This window comes from Megascapheus bottae, chromosome 1 (assembly GCF_031878675.1).
Source record: "Megascapheus bottae isolate mThoBot1 chromosome 1, mThoBot2.hap1, whole genome shotgun sequence".
Classification (NCBI taxonomy): Eukaryota; Metazoa; Chordata; class Mammalia; order Rodentia; family Geomyidae; genus Megascapheus; species Megascapheus bottae.
This window is the reverse complement of record NC_143509.1, coordinates 97799752-97821147: the sequence shown is the minus strand read 5'-3', so window position 1 is coordinate 97821147 and position 21396 is coordinate 97799752.

The following is a 21396-nucleotide window of genomic DNA, read 5'->3' as shown; positions in this document are numbered from 1 at the left end:
AAGGTAAGAGTAATTGTAAAATACATCTGGGCCTAGGAGATAGAGCAGTAGCTAAAGTACCAGCACATCTCTGGGCACCACCCACCAATCCGAATCAAGCAAGAAGGAGTTTGGGCCACAGAAGAGCAGCCAAGGACCCATACAAGCAAAGGACCCAGAATGGGGGGCAGCACTTCTGCTGGCCTTACCCGAGACTGTGGTTCCAGGATCCTTGACCTGCAGAAGCTGCTCCTTGCTCCCCACCAGTGAGTATCTACAACCCGAGTCTCTTTTGTGTGGCCCTGTTTGACTTTGGGACTAAGAGATGTTAGAGAGGACAGGATAGAATTAGGCAAGTTAGGACTAGAATATAGTAACTAAAATATAAGTGTTAACTGGGCTAAGCTATGTTAAATCAATAAACTATGTTGCATCATATTACCTGCCTATTGGTGCATTACTTCGCCTGCTCGCAGCAGTTTCTCTTTTGGCTTCCCAATTTATTACTTTATAGACCCCTAGAATAAGGCTATAACAACACCTTTACAAACAAACCAGCATTCATCCTTTCTTTGTTGGATGTCCTTTGAGATTTTCCAGTTATTCTTTTTTTTTTTTTTTTTTTTTGGCCAGTTCTGGGCCTTGAACCCAGGGCCTGAGCACTTGGGTTTTCTCAAGGCTAGAGCTCTACCACTTGAGCCACAGCACCACTTCTGGTTTTTCAGTGTATGTGGTACCGAGGAATCGAACCTGGGTCTTCATGCGTGCTCAGCAAGCACTCTACCACTAGACCAAACTCCCAGCCTCCTCTCTTTCCTTCCTTTTCTTTCTTTCTTTCTTTCTCTTTCTTTCTTTCTTTCTTTCTTTCTTTCTTTCTTTCTTTCTTTCTTTCTTTCTTTTTTCTTTCTTTCTTTCTCTCTTTCTTGCCAATCTTGGGGCTTGAACTGGAGGGTCTGGGTCCTGTCCTTTGGCTTTTTGGCTCAAGGCTGGATTTCTACTACTTGAGCCACAACTCTACTTCTGTCTTTCTGGTGGTTAGTTAGGGTAAATTGGAGATAAAAGACTTTTCTGTCTGGGCTGGAGGTTTCCTGTGAGCTGCAATCCTCAGATCACAGCTCCTGAGAAGTCCTAGCATTTAGCCCTGACTTGTAACGTCTTGCCATATTTCAGCTAAAGCATACCTTTGTAAATATTATACATGCCATTGCCCACCTCTCTGCTTCTTTGTATTTCTTTTCTTTTCTTTTTAAGTGCCAGTTGTGGAGCTTGAAATTGGAGCCCGAGTGCTGTCCCTGAGCTTTTTTGCTCAAGGCTAGTGCTCTACCACTTTCAGCCACAATGCCACTTCCAGTTTTCTGGTACTTAATTGGAGATAAGCATCTCATATACTTTCCCACCTGGGCTGGCAGGAAATCCTCTCTTAGTCTCGTGAGTAAGATTACAGGTGAGAGCCACCAGTACCTGGCTTTCTAGTCTTTTGTTGTTGTTTTGTTTGTTTGTTTGTTTTGCCAGTCCTGGGGCCTGAACTCAGGGCCTGGGCACTGTCCAAGGACAGGCTTTTTCCTCAAGGCCACTTGAGCCACAGCACCATTTCTAGCTTTTTCTATATGTGGTACGAAGGAATCAAACCCGGGTCTTTGTGCATGCTAGGTAAGCGCTCTACCACTAGGCCAAACTCCCGGCTGTTTGTTTTTTTGCCAGTCCTGGCTTGAACTCAGGGCCTGAGCACTGTCCTTGGGTTTTCTCAAGGCTAGAGCTCTACCACTTGTGCCACAGAACCACTTCCAGCTTTTTCCTAAGTATGTGGTACCAAGGAATCGAACCTGGGTCTTTGTGTATGCTAGGCAAGCACTCTACCACTAGGCCAAACTCCTGGCCTCCCTCCGCTCTTTTTAAAAATTTTCTTTATTTTGTCCTTTCCCCAGATCTCACTGAACATGTGCTTCACAGTAAGTGGAAAGGAAAGGCAGAATCCATCATTTGTTGTGTACTTATTATTAATATCATCAGAACTTCCCAAATAGAATATGAGTTAGCTTTTCTGTAAATTGTGTGCACATATTTTTCTTTTTTTCTTTTTTTGCCAGTCTTGGGCTTTAGCTCAGGGCCTGAGCACTGCCCTTGGACTTTCTCAAGGTTAGAGCTCTACCACTTGAGCCTCAGCACCACTTCAAGCTTTTTTCTATGCATGTGGTACCAAGGAATTGAACCCGGGTCTCCGTGCATGCTAGGCAAGCACTTAAACCACTAGGCCAAACGCCCGGCCAATTGTGTGCACATTTTAAATGTTAAAGCTTCCAAAAGGGAATGTAGCTATACTACATATGAACTCAGGAGCTTATACTTGAGCCATGGCTCCAACCCCCAAATAGAAAGGTTAACATCATTTTTAATAACCGGGCAGGAAAGTCCATCTCCGTGGAAGAAGTGCTGTAGAAGTGACCTCCCATCAGAATACCCCCCCTAGGAAAGGAAGTGCAAATTAGGCAGGTCAAGTTTCAGGTATATGCTTGGCAGGAATTGAAAAGCCATCTCAATGCATAAAAGCAAAGTTCAAGAATCAAGAGAGACACAGAGACAGACAGAGAGAGAGAGAGAGAGAAAGAAAAAAACAATGTAAAAAAGGCTGGAGACATTGTTCAGTGATAAAGCCTGAGGCCCTGAGTTCAAACACCAGTGGGGAGCGGGGGAGAACCTTGATATAAACTACACCAGGTTAGTTCCTACTAACACATCCATGTTGGTTCATCAATTACATCAAAACATTCCACACTGAAGCAAAGTAGTAGTCTTGAAGGAAAATGTCTGTGGTCAGATGGAATTATGTGTATAGGGAAATCTCTGGACTGTGTACTCAGATTTTTTCCCTGAAGAATAGTTGTCATTGTTTCAACTATATATTGATTTCTTCTCTAAATATTTCAGGACCATCTTCCATGAGAAGCAATGCCTTAGGTATTAGAAGTGTCCCTGTGTTGAGCCCTAAACAAGGCTAGCCTGGGCCTACAATTCCCATGTGACCAGACTAGAAGAAAAGCAAACTCTACAGGTCAAGGCCCGTCGGAAAGGCAAGGGCGGTACATATACTCCTGGCTGAGCAGTGGCCTGAAAGGTGGTATGGCAACTGGGCAAAGAGTAAGAAGAAAGCATGAGAAGTAGTGACTCAGGGGCAGAAAGAGGCAGAGACAGAAAGAGAGGGAGAGAGATTCAGGAGGGAGGGGAGAGAGAGGATATGGGAGAGGGAGTGGGAGAGGGTTCTGAAGGCAATGAGAGAATCTGAAGTTTGTACTTAGGACAAAGGGAGGTCAGTGGCCCTGGAAGGCCATCACAGGTAATGGGACTTGAACAGGGACGGGGTAGCCATGGGGACCACTTGTGTATGAGGAATGCTTCTACCCTGTCAGTTGCCCAATTGCTGCTTCAATGTTTTGCATTGATACAGTACCTAAATTTTTACCACCAAGGAACCCAAATGGATACATTCCTACTAACCAAAGTGCATAGTTTCTACAGGTAATCACTCGTTGAGTTGCATGTTCCATGGGTCTCACCAAATATGTTTTATTTCCACACCTGTATTCTGTAGACTAGTTCTGCTGCCCTAAAAATTCTGCTTTATTCCCATTCATCTCTCACCTCTCCTTTCCTTAACCATGCATTTTTCCCTGTCTCATGGCCTTTTCTATGATGTCACATTGTTGGATTCACATAGTATGTGGCCCTTCTAGATGTTTCTTTCCTCTAGTTCATTGGAGGTGCTTTCCTGTCCTGCTATGGCGTGGTAACTCATTTACTTTTTTATTGGAAAATAGTATTTCTTGTGTAGCAGTCCCAAGGTTAGTTTACCTATCATTCAACTATTGAAGAAAATCTTCATTGCTTTTGGTTTGAATAATAATGAAGATTGAGGCTGCCAATATCCACATGTGGGCTTCTGTGTGAATATAAGTTTTCAATTCATTTAGGTACAGCACTTCACTGGAAGATCATATGTTGATATTATTTTCTAGAGGTACCTACATTTGAAATCAGGACTTCAGACATGCTAAGCAGGTGCTCTGCCCCTGACCTCTGTAATTCGCTTTATAAGAAATTGCCGTGCTCTCTCCCGAGTGACTCTTCTCATTGGGATTCCCACCAGCAATGAATCAGAGTTCCAGGTGTTACACCTCCCAGTCAGCATTCAGTGGTGTTGGCTGGTAACTTGGATTTTAGCTACTGTAGAAGACATCTACTGGTATCTGATTATTCATGCTGGGATTTTCTAAGATGGGAGATTTCCATGGCTGTCCAAAGTCCATTGAGAACGACTCTGTAGAGAGGAATAAGGGTGTTGAGAAAGGAGATAAAAGCAAGAGGGAAGTCATTGTTCTGGGGGGAGGAGAGGTCAGGCGTACACAGACCTGACATAGAACAGGAGCAAGGAGTGTGTGTGTGTGTGTGTGTGTGTGTGTGTGCGCATGCATGTGTGTGTGTGTGTGCGTGTGTGTGTGTGTGTGTGTGTGTGTGTGCTCTTTGTATCAGAGAAAAGGAAGGCAGAGAGTGGTTTAGAGGAAGAAGAAAAGACCTGAGAGGCAGCCTCTGCTTTTCACAGGAAGTGTATGATCATGGTGTTATTTGCTGAATATGCAGATGGCAAAAGTCATGAAAGAGACAAAGAACATTCTAGAAGGGGAAGGTATTTGTGTGTCAAAGACTTCATAGAGGAAGGAAATGCAGTGGGAGTATTTTCCTGGGCTGGAGAGATCTAATGCAGATTTGATCCATCTCTTCACCAACACCACTACCCCAACCTAAAACATCAGCATTGTTGGGGGGTGGGAAGAGAGGTCAGTGGGAAGAATGCCAAATTAGGAGAAATGGATCTGGTTCCAGCTCTGGCACAATCACCACGAGGGTTATGTTTACCACAGAGGTCTAATGTTCAGCTATTGAATCTTTTTGGCAGGTCGTGGGTGAAGCGTCATGTGATGGACTAGGAAGGTAGCCTCCTGCCGGCATGTGTGACGCAGGAAGGCAGGTGGGGGGATTTCCTCTACTGAGTCTGTGGCTGGGATATCAAATCTGGCCTGTTTAGCCCAGACAAGTACAGTAAGTAGGGAAGGGAGCAATTACTTCTTCAGTTCTGCTGCAAGACTTCTCGGCTCAGTGTGCTGAACTTTAGGCCTTGCTGGATAGAAAAAAAAGAAAAAAGAAAAAGAAAAAGAAAGAGAAAAAGAGGCCAGAGACGGAAGCTGGTGGCTCACACCTATAATCCTAACTACAGGAGGCTGACATCTGAAGATCTTAGTTCAAAGCTAGCCAGGGCAGGAAAAAGTCTGTGAGATGCTTTTCTCCAATTAAGCACCAAAAAAGCTGGAAGTAAGCAAAAGAAGCTCAGGGACAATGCCTAGGCCCTGAGTTCAAATCCCAGGACAGGGATACACACACACAGACACACACACACACACACACACACACACACGCACAGACACACACACACACACACACACACATGCACGTGCGCACAAGAGACAACTGCCTCCCTTGCCTCCTTCTCCCCCAACCATGTTTTCAGAACCACTCATTTCCTTCCTCTTTCACTTTTTTATTTTAATTTTGGACTAGTTTTAAACATTGGTTGTGTAATGGGGAAGGGAGAGATGCAACATTTCTATACATGGAGATAATATATCTTGAACAATATCATTTTCCTCCCATTCTCTCTGCCTCCTGAAAACAATTTCATTGCTCTACTTTCATACATGCAAATACATGATTTGGATCACCTTCAGCCATCCTCTTCCTCAGTCCTGCCTCCCCCTCCCTCCTCCTGTTGTTAATCTTCATAACTTTTTTTTTCTGTGCCTTAAACTCAGGGCCTGGACACTGTCCCTGAGTTGTTGTTGTTGGTGGTGGTTTTTTGGTTTTGTTTTTTTGCTCAAGAATAGTGTTCTGAAACATGAGCCACATCTCCACTTGTGGCTTTTTGGTGGTTAATTGGAGAAGAAAGTCCCACAGATTTTCTTGCCTAGGCTGTCTTTGAAATACAACACTCTGAGCTCAGTTTCCTGAATAGCTAAGATTATGGGCATAAAGCCACCACTGCCTTCCCAACATTTAAAATTGGTGTCATGACTTCACTCCTCCAGTGTCCTAGGTAGTCGAATGGTGTCTTGACCATCCCTTCCAGATTTCCTGAGAAGTGCGCTCAACCAGTGCTTGAAGAAAAAGAAAAGGACAGTGAAGGGATTCTAGGTAGTCTTTCCCGCCAGAATATGCTGAAGGACTAAGAGATTGCTCAAGTTCCTTGAGACAGTCCACTGTGGCAATGAGTCAAGTTTTCATAGACAGACTCACATCTAGTGACTTACTACAGACGTGTGAATTCATAGAAGAAAGAAGAAAGATAGGAAGGAAGGAAAAAAGGAGAGGGAAGGAGGAAGAAGGGAGAGAGGATGTGTCCCATGGAAATTGGATCCAGCAGTGTTCTGTGACCACCTGCTGGACAGATGCAGAAGTCAGATCTGCTGGATTCCCAAAGGGAGCAGCTCAAGAGGACAGCTAGCAAAGGAGGCTGGCTTACTTGGCAAGGGGCCTGGATAGGATCCTAGGTCCTGGAAGGCCCTGGGGGAAGAGTAATGTCTTTGGGTAGAGCCCCTCTCACACATTCCCCAACGTTATCCTTGGGAGAGCCCCACTAGTGTCCTCTACAAGGAAAGCTGAAGGAAACTCAAATATCAGTGCCAAGTTTAAAGGCTGGCAAATTCTGCTAAGTGTGTGTGTGTGTGTGTGTGTGTGTGTGTGTGTGTGTGTGTGTGTGTGTGTGTGTGTGTAGGGCCCAAACCAGAACCTAACCTTGGGATTACAATGGTTTCTCTGAGTAGGAGGCAGTGCCAAGCATTATTTTCAGGACTGCTTTTGTCAACAGTATTTAATAAGTCTCTTAGGTTCAGAACCCAAACAGAATGGTTCCTTCCCCTTTCTTGGCTTCCTTTTGTCCTCTCTTCTTGCCTGGGTCGGTAGCCTACCAGCTTGTCTTATAGAGTTCCCTGTCCCTCCGTGCACCCCCATTACTGGAAGTATCAGGCTTACACCAGAGAAGAGCCTGTTTGAAACAAGAAAAATTATTATCTGATTGGATAGAAGTCAGAAAAACAAATGGCTGAGATGATTAAACCCTTAGCTTTCTGACTCATCAACGCAGCAGTTACCCATGGGCTGGGATCTCTGGATTTTGTTTTACTATTTGGTTTGGGGAATTTCTTGGGTTGCCTTATTCTGCACTTTACTGCCTGAATCACCAAACATGACCTACTCTTTCTGCCTTGGATTTCCAGCTGCCTGTCTTATTGCTGGCTTGACAGGTGCAGGAAAGTTAAAATCTGGTACAAACTCACCTACGTCAAGTCAGAGTTTGTCATTATAAGGTGCCATGTGCTCTATTCTGTTCTGTCTTAGCCTCCACCAGTACCAACACTTTCTTTAATCTTGTCTGAGATTCACTACCATCCTTTCCCAGCATCCATGGAAGATTGGTTCCAGAACCTCTCCATATCAAAGTCCACAGGCATATATAACCTACATATATCTTCTATTCTTTACTTTTGTTTTTGCTAGTGTTAGAACTGGAACTCAGTGCCCCATGTATTCATTCTGCTTTCTTGCTCATCACTGGTACTCTACTGTTTGAACCATGTCCCCAGATCATCTTTTTGCTGGTTATTTGGTGAGAGTCTAACGAACTTTTATACCCATGATCCTTCAGATCTCAGCCTCCTGAGTAGCTAGGATAACAAGCATGAATCACTAATCCCTGACTTGTGTATGGACTTGAAATATTTTTTCCCCAATCCTAGGGCTTGAACTCAGGGCTTGGGCACTGTCCTTGAGCTTCTTTTACTCAAGGCTAGCATTCTCCCCACTTGAACCACAACTCTACTTTGTGTGTGTGTGTGTGTGTGTGTGTGTGTGTGTGTGTGTGTGTGTAATTTATTGGAGATAAGAGTCTGAAAGCCTTTCCTACAGGGCTGGCTTTGAGCCACGATGCTCAGATCTCAGCTTCTTGAGTAGCTAGGATGCCAGGCGTAACCCACCAGTCCCTAGTTCTCCATTACTTTTACTACTGAATACAATGTGGATGCTATGTGAATAGTTGTGGCCTTGTGCTGATTATGGCATAATAAGAAGGGAAAAAAGTACATGGTTAGCCCAGACTCAATGTCCTTCCGCACGAGGTGTGGCTACTTCTGTGAATTTGGAGTCCACACTGGTGATGGTGGACTAAATGAATGTTATGACTGGCTGCCACTTGAGCTGCAGAAAGATGAAGGAAGTGTGCAGGCTGTTGTGAACGGAAGAGAAATGACTAAGAACAGAGGGTGCTGCAGATTTTCTTAGGAAAACGCAAGGGCTGCACTAGAGGTGACAGCTTGCCTGGCTGAGCGGCGCTGAGTCACTCTGGCCATGTGGCTGTGCGGAGGAGTTCTGCTTCATCTAAGCCTCGGGCCAGGGGCCCAGTCACTCTGCTTAGAGGTCAAAGGCAGATGGAAGACCATCTGTAAAGACTAAAGCTCATTTCCCAGTGGCTTGTGGGGTTTTTGTTGTTGTTGGGTTTTTTTTGTCTTCTTCTAGGTCTCTGTTTTCCAGAATTTCCCCTCAGGATCCCTTAGTAGAGTGTGAAATCAATGTGGGTAAGTCTAAGATACCACCAAACAAACAAACAAACAAACAAAACAAAAAGAAAGAAGAAAGGAAGAAAGGAAGGAAATAGGAAATGAATGGAATGAGGACCCCTCGTGCAGCCTCAAGTAAGGGGCTGGGCATATTCACTCATGGCAGAGCGCAGCAGAACACAGGACTGGTAAACACAGGGTCCGGTTGTTTCGGTGATGTGTGGTTTGAGTGTTGTGTGTGGCGATTCGGTGCTGTTTGTGTTTATGTATATGTGTGTATATTTATGCAGTGTGTGAATGATGTGGTGTGTGCCTACATAGTGCTGGTCACTAGGTGTGTGGGGGTGTATGGGATTCCTATATATTCCTATCTATCTATCTATCTATCTATCTATCTATCTATCTATCTATCTATCTATTTATCTATGGTTATAATCAGGAGCAGCTTTGCCCTGAGGTTCATGGAACTCAGACTATAGGCATTTAGCCTTTTGCAAAGCTTATCCCCTAACTGGATATTTGTAATGCTGTCTTACATATGTTTTTTTTTTCTTCAAAAAAGGGATATTTTAGTGGCTTTCTACCATGATAATGAAATGGCCTAGGACAATGAATTTATAAAGAGAATACATTTTGGCAAGCCTGTCATGGTGGCTCATACCTATGCTCTCAGAGTCTCAGGAAGAGGAGACAGGAGGCTCAAAGTTCAAGGCCAGTCCAGACAAAAGGATGAGACTGTTTCAGAAACACCAGGAGGGATATGACAGGGTCCTTGGGGGATTCAGACTTGTGTGTGTGTGTGTGTGTGTGTGTGTGTGTGTGTGCACCCCTAGTCCTGGGGCTTGACAGTGTCCTAGATACTGTCCCTAAGCTCTTTTGCTCAAGGTTAGTGCTTTACCACTTGAGCTATAGCTCCACTTCTGGCTTTTTGGTGGTTACTTGGAGATAAGAGTTTCATGAAGCCATGTGCCTGTGGTGGCTCATGTCTATAATCCTAGCTACTCAGGAGGCTGAGATCTGAGGATCAAGGTTCAAAGCCAGCCTGGGCACAAAAAGACCTGAGACTCTTTTTTTTTTTTTTTTTTTTTTTTTTGCCAGTCCTGGGCTTGAGCTCAGGGCCTGAGCACTGTCCTTGGACTTTCTCAAGGCTAGAGCTCTACCACTTGAGCCTCAGCACCACTTCTGGCTTTTTTCTATGTATGTGGTACCGAGGAATCGAACCCGGGTCTTCATGCATACTAGGCAAGCACTTTAACCACAAGGCCAAACTCCCGGCCCCAGACCTGAGACTCTTATCTCCAATTAATCTCCAGAAAATGGGAAGTGGATTGGCTCAAGGGTAGGATGGTAGCCATGAGCTGAAGAGCTCAGGGACAATGCATGGGTTGAGTTCAAGCCCCATGACCCCCCCCCCCAAAAAAAAATCTCATGGACTTCCTAGCTCAGGCTGGCTTAGAAACTAGATCCTAGATCTTGACCTCCTGAGTAGCTACAATTACAGATATGAGTCACTAGCTCCTGTCCTGGAGCCATGATTAAGTGAGGGTGGGAGAGAAAGAAGGAACAGGGGAGGTGAACAGGGTGGAATTGTGGGGTGCCAGTCAGCTACCGGGCTGTTATCAGGATGCGCCAGGCCACTCTGCTCTGAGAAGTTGCGGGGTGCTATGCCATCCAGATGTTTCTGCTTTTCTGCCCCAGGCTACCCTTGGTGGGTGGGTATGTGGCTGATTCAACAGATGTCCCGAGCTTCCTTTTTTTCAGGTTATCTCAGCTCTGGAGACACTCCAGAACCGGTGTCTGATTATGTTCTACTCAGCCATTGCCAAGGTTCTCTTAGCTTCTGATAAGCTCCAGTAACTTAATCTCTTCTGAGAAAAAATGTTTTGTTTTTCTTCCTTGCCCCTGTCTTAGGGTAGAGATCTCATATCTCAACTTGTCCTTACATACAGGTTCAATTTACTTAAAACAATTTTTTTTGGTGGGACTAAGGTTTGAACTTAGAGCCTTTTACTTGTACTAGGCAAGTACTCTGCTACTTGAGCCATATCAATTCTTTTTTTTAAACCAGTCCTGGGGCTTGAACTCAAGGCCTGAGCACTATCCTTGGGCTTTCTCAAGACCTAGTGCTCTACCACTTGAGCCACAGAACCACTTTCAGCTTTTTCTATGCATGTGGTACCAAGGAATCAAACCTGGGTCTTTGTGCATGCTAGGCAAGCAGTCTACCACTAGGCCAAACTCCCAGCCCTCAATTCTTGTTTGTGTTCAGTTTTTTTTTTTTAGATAGTGTCTCCTACTTTTGCCCAGATTTTGATTCTCCTGTTCCTCCCTTCTATGAAACTGGGATTACAGGCGTTCATCACCACCCCAGGCCCACCTTGATGTCTTACGTCAGCTGGACCTTTTCCTGTTTCTGTCCCTGATCTGAAAGTCGTCAGGCACTTCCTCTTTTTGGCTAGTCATCTTCTTTGGGCTTTATTCTAGAATAACTCAGCTGCCAGTTCACATATGTCTGACCACTCAGCTTGTGTGGTTCCTGTTTTTCTGCATGTAGAACATCTCTCTCTCTCTCACTTTCTCTCTCTCCACACACACACACACTCACACACACACACACACACACACACACACACACACACACACACACACGATTTAACCTCATATTTATGCTCCAGTATCTTGTAATGTGGACTGGGGGACACAAAGAATAGAAACACCAATGTTACTGCCAGCGCCATCTAAGCAGACATAGTTGCAGAGCCATTCAGAGTGAGGTAGAGCTCAAGTTTCAGCATGACTGCCTACCTGCCTTTCCATTGATGCACTGGGACCAGGATCTTTCTAGATCTGCCCCATTTTCATGGGCTAGCATCTGTTCCACATCTTTCCTAACCAGGAAAGACAGCACAATTTAGGGAGTTGTCAAAGGGACAGTTTTAAATATTCTCTAGTAAATTTGTGAAGGACCCATCCCCCAGGAACAGTGATACTTAATAACAAAGTACCGCATCACATTTTCTACTGCTCTGCTTTCAGTAGTCCAGTGAGTTGCTGTGAGTGAAAAAGCCAAAGGAGAATGTGAGGCCCTGAGTTCAAGTCCCAGAACTGGCACAAACAAAACAAACACCAAAGGAGAATAAATCAATATACAATATTACTTATTAATTAAAGAGTCTCATGGACTTTCTCCCGGGATAGGATTTGGACTACGAGCCTTAGATCTCAGTCTCTTGAGTAGCTAGGGTGACAGGAAAGAGAAAGTTGGTGTCCTGACTCTGCTGAAGAGACCCCAGTGTTCATGCTTAAGCTCAAATGTCGGATCTGCCTCAGTCTCCATTCTCTTGCGTTGAAAAATGGGCATATTAGTCTCTACCTCATAAGGGCTGTTATAAAAATTCAGTACCAGTAATTTGCTGGTATTACATGTTTGCCCAATAAATATTTCCTGAGTGCAAACATTGATATTTTCTTGAGAGGCTGAAGCAGGAGGATTGTGAGACCAGCTTGTCTCAGAAAACAAAAATCAAGTCATTGCGGGAGACAATTCCAAGTAGCTATGTTGGGAAACAATAGCGGATAGAAATGGTCACAGGTGATGATGCCTCAAGAAGAATGTTGTCCATAATTGTTGTGTAGGTTTCACGAATACAGGGTATTCCCTTTTGTGTAGGATTGCATGAGGAACGGCACCGTGGTGAGTTCTGCTAGCGGGAGGCTGGGGTAACCAGGGCATGCTCCTGCATCTGTCCTCTCTGGCTCCATGTACATGCCTTGGTCACATATCCCAAAAGATATCTGGGGAAGATGACTGAATTAGAGCAAACACTCCCGGTCTGGGAGAAAGACTTCCTCAGACAGCTGTTATGGCTGCTATGACCAGAAGGTGGCGGTGTTTCTCAAGGAAAAAAAGCCAAAGAGCTAGGGTGGAGCTATGCAGAAAACTTAGCAATGGCAGGTGGAGGGAACCTACCAGGTCATCTGAGCCAATCCCCTCACTTTTCAGGGAACCTGAATAAACAAAACAAAAGACAGTTCTTTCTCACCATAGAGTCACAGGCCTCTCAGATCACAACTTTCTGTAAACTTCTTGCCTCTATATGGTAGCTTGGATTATAGATGTGAGCCATGGCTGTGCTATGATACATTGTTAATAATCCCCCCCCCTTTTTTTGGTCATGGGGTTTGAACATTGGACCTGGGTCCTGTCCCTGAGCACTTCAGCTCAAGGCTACCGCCTTACCCCTGAGCCACAGCCCCAGTGATTAATTGGAGATGAGTCTCATGGACTTTGTAGTGTCTGGGCTGGCTTTGAACCGACATCCTCAGCTCTCAACATCCTGAGTAGTTAGGATTACAGGCGTGAGCCACTGCACCCAGCACATTGTTAATCAGTCTGACCAAGATGCTGCTGTGCCTTAAGTTTTGAGCCAAAACAACTTTAAATACATCAATTCTAAGATATCCCTGGAATTCTCAATTTTTCTTACACAATTAGTGACACTCTGCTTCTAATTTTCAGTAACTAGTGAGGTCTATTTTAAAATATATTTAGTTGCCACTTCAGTTAATCTTTGGGAGATTGTGGATGGACTGCTTTTCTAGTCAGGTAGAAACACATTTAACTGGATTGCACATTTAAAATTATTTTCAGGATTTGGAACGATGAAATGCATTTTTCTGTGTGCACACACTTGTGTGTTCATTGCATTTGTAGTTTTACATTCTGTAGGTTTTGTACTAACTGATTTTGGTTTGCATTTGGGAAACTGGTACTCTATGTTAGAGACCTAAGATAGTGATAATAATAATAATAATAATAATAATAATAATAATGTAAAATGCTCCCCAAAAAACCCAAACAAGAAATAGAAAACTTACTGACAAAGTTCAAATTAAAAGAATCAACCAAGTAAATAAAAAGAAACAAAATGGCCACATTTTAATTCCTAAAATGATGTATGAGAACAAGCTTGGGAAAAAAAGTGATTTTTTTTTGTAATCAAAATCTGAGGCTAAAACTTGATGATAATATTAAGATTTTGCCCATGTTTTTGTTTGGGCTTGAGCTCAGGGTCTGAGCACTGTCCTTGGGTTTTCTCAAGGCTAGAGCTCTACCACTTGAGCCTTAGCACCACTTCTGGCTTTTTTTTCTATGTATGTGGTACCAAGGAATTGAACCCTGGTCTTTGTGCATGCTAGGCAAGCACTCTATCACTAGGCCAAACTCCCAGCCCCTAGCCCATAGTTTTTTAATTATTTAAGATTTGTACCTGAGGTCTAAGATATGCCACAATAGTGGTTGTATGGGTTGTTTTTATTGTTTTTTGTTTTTGTTAGTCGTGGGGATTGAACTCTGAGCCTGGGTGCTATCCTTGAGTTATTCAGCTTATGGCTATTTCCCTACCCCTGGGCCTGGGCAATGTCTCTGAACTCTTCAGCTCAAGGCTACCACTCTACCCCTTGGTTAATTGGAGATAAAGAGTCTCTCGGTCTTTAGAGCTGGCTTTGAGCTGAGATCCTCAGAATTTCACCCTTCTGAGTAGCTAGGATTACAGGTGTGAGCCACCGTGCCTGGCTTAGTAGTTGTGTTTTTAAATGTGTGTGTGTGTGTGTGTGTGTGTGTGTGTGTGTGTTTGTGTATAAAATTGCTTTCTTGCTAGTAAAATCAATCGCATTCATTGGAGGAAATTTAGGAAAAAGCTGTTTTTCAAGCAGTAGTGCACCAGCTATAAGAAAATAGCTAAGCAAGCATGTGAAATACTGAGATAAAACCCGGGTACTGGCACTGATACTGGTACTGGCACACACAGGTACACACACACACACACACACACACACACAATCTCTGTGACTTAATTGCACACCTTTCTTTTCCTTTGTCTGTATGCTATTGTCAAAAAAAAAAAAAGACATGTTCCAGGTTCTTTTAAAACTCTCATTTAATTTATCCTAGAAGGAAAGAAGGGAGACAATTGGAATGGAGAAGCTAGACGCCATGGCTCACACCTGTAATCTTAGCTACTCAGGAGGCTGAGATCGAGTTTCAAAGTCAGCCCAGGCACTAAAATGTCCTAAAAAGTCTGTGAGACTCTTATTAGACTCTTATCTCCAATTAATCACCAGAAAGCCCTAAGTGGGGCTGTGACTTAAAGGTTGATAGCCTTGAGCTGAAGAGTTCAGGGACAGCGCCCAGGCCCAGAGTTTAAGTCCACGACCAAAAAAAAAAAAAAAAAAAAAAAATGGAATGGAAAGGATAGAAAATGAGATTTTTGTAAAGATTTTGGCGATAACGGAAAACAAAGAGCTGCTGTTACATGTGTACTCACACGCATGCGTGCGCGCCCCGGGCTAGGACTGAGGTTTGAACTCAGGCTTGGGAGCCGTTCCTTAGCTTGTCTGTCTTCCTGCCTTCCTGCTTTCCTTCCTGCTTGCCTGCCTGCCTGCCTTCCTCCCTCCCTCCCTCCCTCCCTCCCTCCCTCCCTCCCTCCCTCCCTCCCTCCCTCCCTCCCTTCCTTCCTTCCTTCCTTCCTTCCTTCCCTCCTTCCTTCCTTCCTTCCTTCTTTCCTTGCTTCCTCTTTTTCTCTCTTTCTTTCCTTCAAAAAGAAACGAAAAGAAAAAACCAGGAGCTTAGCTTTGTTTTGCTCAAGGCTGGTGTTCTACCACTTGAACCAAAGTTCTACTTCCAGCCTTTTGGCGGTTCATTGAAGAGAAGAATCTTACAGGCTCTCCCAACCTGGCTGACTTTGAACCTTTAGCTTCAGATATTAGCCTCCTGAGTAGCTAAGATTACAGGCTACTGACTATTACTTTTTTTTTTTTTTTTTTTTTTTTTGCCAGTCCTGGGCTTGAGCTCAGGGCCTGAGCACTGTCCTTGGATTTTCTCAAAGCTAGAGCTCTACCACTTGAGCCTCAGCACCACTTCCAGATTTTTTTTTCTACGTATGTGGTACCAAGGAATCGAACCCCGGTCTTTGTGCATGCTAGGCAAGCACTTTAACCACTAGGCCAAACTCCCGGCCCTGGCTATTACTTTCAAATCCTACTACATTCACCACCCATGATCCTCTTACCTTCAGTCCCTTCTGATCGGGTTTTCAAAGCACACTTACGCACGATTTAAGAACAATAAAGAGGACTGGGTTTTCTTTCCTTCTTTTAGCTGATATTTATTTGATAAAGGAAAACCAACACCTGAAATTTCTATCCGTAACATGTTTGAACTTTCCACGCGTAAATTATCTCATGGCCCTCTTTGATTTTTTTTTTTAGCAGAATGAAAACATTAACCTTAATGTCAAACCACCTTTGTGTAAGCTGAGGTAGGAGCAGCGCATAGAAATAAAAAGAAAAAAAAAATCGGCCCAGATAAGGAGTGAGTTTCCTGCATCACCCCACTTAACACACATATGTAAACTTTCAGAATCAGGGTGGAGACCGGAGTGAGAGTGTAAACAATACATCCCCCAAAAAGCCGTGTCTTCCAGAAGAGCGTGCATGCAACCATATTGTCCCCAACAAGAGGATATTAATTTCACAGTTTTCACAACGAAGTTTAAACATAGGAACATGTCACAAATAAGCTGCAATCTTGGCGACGATACCTCAGCTGGGAGTTTCCAGTCTGTAATTTTTAAATTCAGCCGAGTCCCTGAAGGCCAATCAATATTGGTGGCAATTATTCTTAGTACACAGTCCAAATGAAACAGGGGGTGTTGTTGTCTTTTGAATCAAGGTGGGAGATTGTAATATAGAAATAAGAAAACCCTCCCGGGGCTTGCAGTGGGTTCTTAACAGATGCAATGAGTCTGCTGGGTCTCTTTTGGCCCCTGCCTGGGGAATAACCCAATAATGACCCTATTATTTTAACCCTTCAATGGGATCTATGTTGGATGGCTAGTTGGAAAAAAAAAATCCTAGCATGTCAAACAAAGACAGTAGGAAGAAAATACAATAAACAAACAGGCAGTATCACCCAAAGCAGTTTGTGAGGAGTGCCATTGTAGATACAGATTCTATTTACTGCCTCGGTTTCTAAGCCACAGTCTCTCCAGGGCCATTGCTGAGGACACAGCTCAGTTCTTATGAGGCAGAGGCAAGAGAGCAAGGCCATGACAACTTCTAACCCATTGAAAAATATATCTGAGATGCAGTGAATTCTGCGAGACACTGGCTTATGCTCACTTCTGAGTATCATTTTTTGGAAAGTTAGCTTTTCTCTATTTTTTTTCTTGGTGCCATTACTAGGGCTTGAACTCAGGGCCTGGGCACTATCCCTTAGCTTTTCTACTCAAGGCTATTTTACCAATTGAGCCATGCCTTCACTTCCGGCTTTTTGGTGGCTAATCGGAAAGAAGAGTCTCAAAGACTTTTCTGCCTGTGCTGGCTTTAGACTGAGATGTCAGAACTCACTTCTTGATAGGGTAGGAGTCCATGGCAAGCTCTTGATGTTTGGCTCTTTAAATTTTTGAAAAAAAATTTAATAATGATCAATTTATTGTATAGAGTGTTACAATTTCATAAGTCAGGGAATGATTTTTTATTTCTTTTTATGAAAGATGTCACCCTTTCTTTGGTTTTTCCCCTGTTTCCCCCTCCCATCCCGGCCCGCAAGTTTCACAAGTCATTTTCCACATAGTGTACACTGAATTTTTATTGACTTTTGTCTGTTTTGGTGGAGGGTGGAGGGCTGAAGATTGAGTTAGTGGAGGTGGGGTATGAGGAATAGAAAATCAGAAGAGAAGTTAGGTGCTCATGGTTTCCACCTAAAATCCTAGCTTCTAAGGAGCTGAGATCTGAGGGTGGGAGATGCAAGCTATCCTGTACAAGAAGGTCCACAAAGCTTTCATTTCCCAGTTAACCAACAAAAACATTGGAAGTAGGGGCATAGCTCAAGTAGGAACGCCAGTCTTGAGTGAAAAAGCCAAAGGATAGCCTGAATTCCTGAGTTCAAGCCTCAGTACAGGCAAACAAACAAACAATGTCAGAGGAGAATTAGATCTCAAAATGACAGTTCAAATTCCTTTGCCTGGTAGGGCCCAAGTTCAGTGAATTGGCATAACCTTGAGGAATTTATTAGCAACAATAACAAATCCCAAGTCATCCAGAGAGAAGGGTCAGAAACTGCAAGGTTACACCAAAATACCAAGCTGATGCGTCCAGTTTCCAAATCCTCCATTCGGAGCCTCTTTCACTTTAGGCTCACCCTAAATTGGAATTTTCCACCCAATTTCAGTTTTCTCTAATGAATCACTTAAAATGTCAGAGTGCTATGAAGCTAAAGTTATTCTAATGTCACTTTATGTTAACTAAACACCATAACAAATCAAAACCGGGTGTTCTGTTTCTACTGTGCTCCTCCCCCTCCTCCCTTCCTCTCTTCTCTCTCCTTCTCTTTCTTCTTTCTTCTCTCCTCTTTCCTCCTCTTTTGCTGTCCTGGACTCATGACTTTGCACTTAGCTATGCAGGTACCCTACTATTGGAGCCATAACTTCATTTCCACCAATGTTTTCAAAACCACTGGTTTTCTTCAATAAAAACTACAAGAAAAAAAAATTCTGGAAAAGAGTCCACCATTCTCACAGAAAATGTCCATCCAATAAACAACCTAGTAGCTTTATGAACCCAACATTTATTACCACTTTGGCATTAGAGATTTTTCTTGTGGAATTTGTTTATTTTTCTCCCATTTTGAAAGAAAACTGGAGTGAACTAAGAGGGGAGAGAGAGAGAGAGAGAGAGAGAGAGAGAGAGAGAGAGAGAGAGAGAGAGAGAGAGAGAGAGAGAGAGCAAGCTTACTGAGTTTATGATGATTTTTAATTTTTTCTGGCTAAACAAACTGGCATGGATGAAACAATTGTTTACTTATAATTCTGGACTGTCTTAAAGTTCCAATTCTGTTTCTCTGTGACAATGGATGAAAGTTACCTGGAATTAGTGGTTGCAAGTCAGTTCTTCTAATGCTCAAAAATACCTTGTTTCCTTCCTGTCCTCCTCTACTTTGAAAATGGTTCCTGCTCAAGGTTGTGACTTGTGGTTAATAGCATTAGATTTCTGGTTGGGATTAAGGCTGCTAATTAGTTTCTGTCCTTGACTTTTTCCAATTAAAGCACAGAGGCCTTGGTGTTCAACACCTGGGCAGATTACCTAATTAGATGAAAGACACATTCAGAGTTGTTCACAGGTAATTATTTTAACTTGCACTGCTGGTTGTGGATCCACCGAAAAGGTACCTGCTCACCTCCTCACCGCTTCACTGCTTAGCTGGGCCTGGTACAACAGACATTTCTTTACCTGGAAAGGAAGCAGCTGGCCAACATGGGTTCCAGCTTTAGGTTTGAAAGGCGCAGCTGCAGATAGATGAATGTTTGGTTGTAGGTGTAAGAAAAGGAAAAAGAACAGAAGGGTGAACCTCAACTGAGAAACAGGGTAGGCCTCTCCTGAGAAACAGAGCTGGGCTGCAAGGGGGGCGGGCCTTGAGCTAGACCCCTCTCCCTGTCCTCCCCTCTCTGCTGGGTAGCTGCAGCATCTGTTTGTGCTGCATGCTGGGATCTGTGTGGAGGAGGGGAGGGCCTGGCCCCCCAATGCTAATTTGCATAGATGTCTACACTGATTGCAGAAGACCAGAGCTCTGCATAATGTAAAATTCAAGTCTGGGAGGTGGTGCTGTGGCTCAAGTGGAAGGGCGCTAGCCTTGTCCTGAAGAGCTCAGGAGCAGAGTTCAAGCCCCACAACTGACAAAATGAAATAAATAAATCCAAGCCTGAAGTTCAAGGGTTTCATTGGCTGGTTTCATGGGTGAGGACAAGCCCTGTGGCCCACCTGGCACCCCAACTTAGTGGTTTCCAGTGGGTGGAAGTGAGTCCTTGAGTCACGACGTGAGTGATGTAAAGATGTCCTGCCATCGTGAGCAATGAGTGTGTGGTGAGTGCGTGGCCTGCAGGAAGGCCCCTTCTTCACCACATGCCGCTCCAGGATGGATAGGGCCTGGCCGGAAGCATCTGGAAGGAACCAATGCTCACATCCTGTGGGGGCTTTCTATCTGCTCTGATTGGTTCCCACAGAGCAATGGTGTTCTGTATTTCTGCATCCCTTGCCACCTTCAGGTAGAGAGGCTTATGCTAACAGCAATGCGTTCCGGATTCTGTGGTCCAGACTCAGCAAGGTCATTCTGGTTCTAAGTGATGGCATAAGAAATCACACCGGTGACATTGGACTCAGCTGAGCCTACATTGTGTCTCTTTAGGCCCTCTCCCTGCATTGTCTCTCCCAAATGCGTTGAGCTGACAGCATATCAGTAAAAAGATTTTTAATAATTGTGTGTGTGGGAGTTTGGCCTAGTGGTAAAGTGCTTGCCTAGCATACACAAAAATCTGGGTTCGATTCCTTGGTACCACATACACAGAAAAAAACAAACAAACAGAAGTGGTGCTGTGGCTCAAGTGGTAGAGCTCTAGCCTTGAGAAAGCCCAAGGACAGTGTTCAGACACTGAGTTCAAGCCCCAGGACTGGCAAAAAAAAATTGTGTGTGTGTCTACAGGCGCATGCATATGCCTGTACAGGCACTTGAATTCAGGACCTGGACAGTACCGCTAAGTTTTTTTCCTCTCAAGGCTGTTGCTCCATCAGTTGAGCTACCGTTCCACTTCTGGCATTTTTTGATGGCTCATTGGACGCAAGAGTCTGACAGAGTTCTCTGCCCAGGTTGGACTGGAAACTAGATCCTTACATCTCAGTCCCCTGAGTAGCTAGGATTACAGGCATGAACCACCAGCACCCAGATACACAGGACATCTTAAGTTTAGGTCTAAGTGGCACTGGGTGCTTTGAGTGGATTTTACTTGCTCTAAGTCAAGGGGAGGCAAGCTCTCCCTGTCAATAGAGGGTGTGAGTGATGTACAGTGCACCAGAGCCATTATACCTGCAATCTGACAAATCTGAGAGATACCTGATGAGTCACTATAAAGAATCAGATACAACCCACTTTCTCACCATGCCTTCAGGGGAGCGCTGGATCTCTTGGCACACACTATCTAAACCTTTTCCTATGCTTAGAGATCCCAGCTATACACATACCCTGATAGGGATAAAAGAGATGAGCTATTTGTAGGGAGGTGTTTTTCCAATCTGCCATGAGGAGAAGTCAACAATTCTGTAAAAATGTCAACATAGGAGATTTTTGACATGTAGCTTAATGTCCCCTCTGTATAATTCAGTTGTTCCCAGTTGTGGTCATTGTGGTAGCTGTCACTCTAACAGCAGCAGCAGCAGCAGCAGCAGCAGCAGCACACAGTTTTTATTAGGTATCTGATTGTAGGTGGAATTTGTTCCAAGACAGAAAGCAAAAGTCAGGAAGGTGCAAGGTGGCTAGGCAAGGGCTGAGTCCTGAGACTGGATTAGAGGGGCGGTGTCCAATGGAGAAGCCTGAAAGATATCAAATGCATTGGTCACAGAAAACTTCGTGGAAATGCCAGAGGCAACTTAAAAAGATGTTTTTGCTGGGTCCTATGAATGAACTAAAAGTCCCTCACCTCTGCATCTGTGCCCTTTGATCTCACCTGTTCTCTGCTGCGGTTCCTTTGCAATCACCTTGTTGGTAGAAGATTCAGTTAATCATTGTGTGGGGAAGGCAAACTGCCCCTCAAACAGGCTGTGGCTTCTAATCTTCTTTAAGAAAAACAGCACCCAGCTTAGGAGATAACCTTGTTCTTGTTCTGTTCCCACCATAAAGTAATAACAATTCTCCAGAATAGCTCTAACGACAAAG